At 49.6% G+C, this 5,317-nt stretch overlaps 1 long non-coding RNA gene across 1 annotated transcript; it reads left to right on the forward strand.

Annotated features, from left to right (window-relative positions):
• The first annotated feature begins 28 nt into the window (after positions 1–28).
• On the forward strand, positions 29–5,082 carry LOC104914456. Its single transcript, XR_796015.3, has 4 exons — positions 29–3,669; positions 3,946–4,142; positions 4,344–4,463; positions 4,934–5,082. It is a non-coding gene; the product is annotated as an uncharacterized LOC104914456 (long non-coding RNA).
• The last annotated feature ends 235 nt before the right edge of the window (positions 5,083–5,317 follow it).

The raw sequence follows: 5,317 nt of genomic DNA on the forward strand, positions 1-5,317 counted from the left end.
GACGGGCGCCCTTCCCCGCCGGGCGGTGCGGCGAGGCGTTCCTCGGCTTCTCGGGGCGAGCGGCTTCCCCGCCCAGCTCGGGCCGGGTTCCTCTCGGCCCCGCGCTGCTCCTCGCCCGTCCCCGCGCTTCGCCGTTCCCACGGGGCTCTGTGCGTCCGGACAGAGGCAGAGCCCGTTAGGGAGGGCCGTTGGTTAGACTGAAAATCCCGCTTCTGGCCCTGCGGAGTTACAGCGTCCTGCCTTCCTTTTGCAGCAGTGCCTGTGGGGAGTGTGCCGTGATTGACAGATCGCCCCTCCGTTCCCCCATAGAGCTTCAGGGTCCGACTAACTCTGGGTGCACTCGGTTGTTGCCGTAATTTCTCCTTTAGTTTGCTTAAAACCAAACTTTTGTGTTTGTTTCTTAACGATTGGGATTAAGAGATGCCTGTTTCCTCCGGTTTGGTGGAAGCGTGTGATGTGTGAGGTGACCTCACAGAGCCACTGCAGAGGTGGGATTGTTCGGCCTAATGCTCCTTAGCAGACCTGTGCTCTGAGCGGGCTCTGGGCCTTTCTTGGAAAGCGCAGCTCTGTGTTATTTCATCCTGAAAAAAGACAGGATATTCTGAGGGTAGTTGGCTTGGAAGCCCATGTCAGAACCACCACTGTGCTGTGTGTGAATTGGACAGGCCTCGGGCTGAGCGTTTGAGTTGGGTTGGTTGCCAAATGGTGGCTGGAAGGTGCGTCAGCAGAAAGGTTTGTCTGGGGCAGAGTTCCTCCTGCTCTCCCTTCCCATCTCAAATGGCTGTTTCCAGGGGAAGTTGGTTATTTTTTGAGACTTCATATGGTGTTTCAGTGAGGATGATGAATCATCCTTACTCTCTTAGTTAATTGCTGCCAGAACCCAGCAGTGATTTCAGAAATAAAAAAGGAATGAGTGTGTTCTCTCTGCTGAGAGAAGCAGCAGCTTCATAGTATCCTTCATCTGGAGGAGGTTCCCAGCACCTGGTCAGGCACTAAGGAGGAAGGGGACAGAGAGCTGCTCAATATCAGTGTAGGGAAAAAAGGAGTTGTGGGCTAGGAGAGAGCAACTCCATTAAAAATTGGTACTTCCTAAAAATCTGTTGAGGACTGGGATTTGTAGGTCCTGCCTCCACATGGTGTGCTGTGCTCATGCCTGTTGTTGCTGTGCAAGGTGGGGGGCACGACTTCATTGAACAGACTGTGTTGCCTGGAAGAAGAGCACAGACTCCAGAGTGTGAGCCCGGAGCATCTGGAAAAGGCAGAGGGAGTTTTCTTCATGAAAGCAATACTTTCAGAAGTGCTTTCATGTCAGGAATTCAGACAAACACTTCTGTTGTCTGACCCTTCTCTTTGGCCCTCAGCACAATGGTGTGCAGCCTTTCCTGCCCCTCACAGCCCTGCGAGGTGCCAAGTGCTGTGCTTTGGGTCTGCAGGTGGGTGAGTGGCAGCAGAGACTTTCTGAGTGAAATACTTCGTGCTGGAGATAAACAACAACAAATACAGCTGGGTAAATGTGGTCATCTTCTTCTAACATATTAGTTGAAGCACAAAAAAATCCTCTTCCCTTCTTGCTGTTCTCTGCAGGACAGCAAACTGGAAAGCAAGAGCAGGGAATAGACGGTGTTGTTTGGCGCTCAGGAAGGCGAGATGCAAAGAAATGAGATGCTTCCTTTGTGCTACCTGTCTTCTTTTGGCAAGGGCTGGGCCGTGTGTGTGTGCACTGAGTCCCAGCTGCTGTGACCTCAGTGTAGCTGGAATTCTTTTGTACAGAACAAACTTGAAATCTCTTGATATAAAAACTTGACTGGCATTCTGGAGGAGAATTCTGGGGGTCTTTAGAAAGGTGAAGCAAACTGCTGAGAGACGTGCTGAGTGCTCCAGAGTTACTCGTTGTGCACAGGCTCCCAGGGCTCAGTGCTTGGTTGGTGTTCGGGCTGCTGTGCTAACAGATGTGTTTGGGGTTATCCTGTTTTAAAATGGAAGGGCTTGTAGGGAGTGGAGGGCTGTGGGATATTTCTGGTTGTGGTTTCTTCCTGCTCCTGAGTCTGGATCCCTTCCAGTTGCAAATTGTTTTCCTCTTCCTCCTCCTCCCTTTCTTCGCATTTCGGTAGTTTTTGTTATGGGAGGAATTTAAAAGTTCCACAGAGCAGAATCCAGAGACGTGTTTGTGCCCAGCTCTGTGCTGGGCAGCACTGAGGTTGTTAGGAGCAGGTGCCTATGGGAATCTGCGTGAGATGAATCTGGTTGTGAAGGTGCTAAAGGTCAAAAGGGAGCATTCCTATCAGTTCTGGAGAAGGAATCTTTGCCCTTAACTGCTGTTTTTATTCCCTTTGTCACGCAGTCAAGCCAGCAACTGACTGAGAACCCGACTTCTCCTCTCTTTATTTTAGATTTGGGAAAATTCCCTGCCAAAAAAATATTTCCTGGAAAATTCCCTAGTGTTTGTGTGAGTAAAAGGTTCCAACCTTTCCTTATTGATTGTCGGAAATCCTTTGCACAGAAATGTGCAGCACTTTAATGAAAGAGTTCAGAATCACTTTAATTTGAACTTCTGTCTGGCCTGGTTGCAGGTTTTACGGCATTGAATAACTTTAAAACAAGTAAAAGATCAAAGTATTTGATTTCCCATCAAGAAAAAAACAACCAACCAACCCAAACCCTTCTTGTGGCTGAGCAGGAGGTGCTGCAGCTCCGTGCAGCTGAGCCGAGCTGCTTTCCCCGCGCTGTGAGCGGTGGCTGCGGTGAGGGAGCAGCGCGTGCTGGCAAACCCGCAGCACTGCTGCGCCCGAGATCCGATTCCTTACAAAGCCCAGACCAATTGAAGATGCTCCGTATCGTGCAGCCACGCCGTTCCCAAAGTCAGCCTTCCCCTCCTCGCCGCTTGCTGTTCCCTCAGCCTGCTGTCGCTGCTCCCTGCGTGGAGCATGCAGCCTGTCTGTGTGCGCAGAGCCCCGTACACCATGTGCATGCACGTGTGTTTGTGTGCCAGCACCAGTCCCACAGGCGTTTCCCACCGGCCGCGGTGCGGCTCCTCTCTTTGTGGCTGCTTCCCTCCAGGTGAGAGGAGCAGGCGGCCCCACATCCCTGCTATTGCTGCTGCTCTTGCTGGGTTCTGCCGCTCACACCTGTGTGTATCCGTGTATTGATGCGCACTGGCATGCTTTTGCTGTACAGGTAATAAAGACGGGGGAAGGTTTTTGTGTTTTCTTAATAGGTGAAGAAATCTTGAAGACCAGAAATTCCAACTTACAGAATTTTAAATTTTAAAAATATAATATAATTTTAAAAAAAAAAAAAAAAAATTGTCCGGCTGTGGAAGACGGAGCCTCATTTTTGCAGCCGCTTTGAGTCACGAGTTCGCCTTTAAGTGCACTGGGTTTTTCTTTTTTTTTTTCCCTTTTTTCCTTTTTTTTTTCCTCGAAGAGCTCACTAACCCTGGCTGCCTCCGCTCTGAGAGCATTCCAATGGACTCGCTTCCTCCATTAGTTGTAAGATGTTTAAGAGCACATCCCGTGTTTGACTTGTGGATGAGAGGTTCCCTTGGCAAAGTGAGGAGGAAAATTCTTTCTACCCCTTTATTATTAATTCACGGATTCAGTGTTGGTTCGGCCTACAGGAGAAGTTAACTGGAAGGCTTTGAAGATCGCTGTCTTTGCTGAGGTTGTCCAGGTGGGTGAGCTTGAAGATCTGCAGCGGTCGCACAGATGTGTTGGGGGTTGCTGACTGAGTGACACTCGTGGTGTTGAAGGAGGGGCTCTGTTTGTGGGCTTGCAGTTGCACTCCAGGGGCTCCGTGTGAGTCAGGGCGGTGTCACTGCAGTTTGACCAGTGTTGAGGAGGGCAATGTTTTGAAACAGCTGCTTCCGAGAGACTAACTTATTGGACAGCAGAAAGCTGGAAAGGTGTGTATTCCTCATTGTTTTCCACTTGTTGGCATTTTGCTTAGGGTTCCTTTCAAAAAGAAGATTTCGCTGATCCAGGCAGTAGAAGACGTTCAGTCCAAGGAAGCACGAGCCAGCTCTTTGAGAGAGCACAGAAGACCTGCACAGAGATCCTTGAGACCTGAGCTGCTTCTGAGACTCGTCCAGCATGTCGAAGCAAGGAGATGATTGCTATTTCTACTTCTACTCCACCTGTAACAAGGTCTGCTTGGGCTTCTTTTCCTTCATTTTTCTTTCTTTCAGTTCTTAAGAGGATGGAGCGGAGTAGGTAGAGGCATTACTGATCTTTGGCGAACTTAACAACTAATTGCTTTGTGCATTCAGCTAACAGCGAGCTAAAAGCATGGCCAGTTCTCAGGCTGTACTTCTTCATTTCCCTCTCTTTGTTTCCGTTGGGTTACAGGGAGACAGCTGTCCCTTCCGGCACTGCGAAGCTGCTCTGGGCAACGAAACCATCTGCACACTGTGGAAGGAGGGCCGCTGCTTCAGGAATGTCTGCAGGTTCAGGCACATGGAGATCGATGTGAGTGTTGGCTCCTCAGAATTCATCACCAAAACATCTTCTCATTGCTTTAGGTGGGCTGAATGGGCTTTTGCAGATTAGATTCGTTTGCTTTGAAATGATGGGGGTTCCTGTTGTTAAGAGGGAGCTGGGAGGAAGTAGAGGGAAGAGAACTCAATGTCTTTGGTATATCTTAGCAGGAAGCTCTTGCAGTAGACACCAACAGTATTCTCTCAACAGATCTAAAGAACCACATCAATCAGACAGGCGTTCTGCTAGGTGTGTTAGTTTAGCCCCTTCTAGACTGGTGTCCTCTCCCATGGAATGCTAGGAGCTCAGCGAGCCCCGTGCTCACAGCCTGTGCACTCCTCAGAGTGGTGTTTGAGTGCTGCTTTGTGACAGTCTGCTCAGTGGCGTGATCTGGAGCTCAGTCTCCCTCTACAAACCTCAGGTGCACGTTACCAGCAGCTTTTCTCCCTTTGTATCTTCAGAAAAAGCGCAGTGAGATTCCCTGCTTCTGGGAGAACCAGCCGGGAGGCTGCCAGAAATCCAACTGTGCCTTTCATCACACCAAGGGACGTTATGTCGATGGGCTCTTCTTACCACCAAGCAAAAGTGAGTTTGTCTTTTCTAAGTATGAAGGATCAACTCTGAGTGTTACTCATGGGTGCGCGTGGTGTTGTGAAGGATGCCAGGTAACATTCATTTGTGAGTGCAGGAAGAAATGCACTGATAGGTGCAGAGCTGAACTGTGTGTGCTTCTGATATTTCAGTTTTTTCTTTCATGCTCAGCTTCTCTCTGCTCCTGTGACCGTTCCCTTGCAGGTTGTTTTCCTGCATTTAAGCTTTTAGTGGTGTTAGGGAGGTGAATGTTG

This window comes from Meleagris gallopavo, chromosome 28 (genome assembly GCF_000146605.3).
Source record: "Meleagris gallopavo isolate NT-WF06-2002-E0010 breed Aviagen turkey brand Nicholas breeding stock chromosome 28, Turkey_5.1, whole genome shotgun sequence".
NCBI lineage: Eukaryota > Metazoa > Chordata > Aves > Galliformes > Phasianidae > Meleagris > Meleagris gallopavo.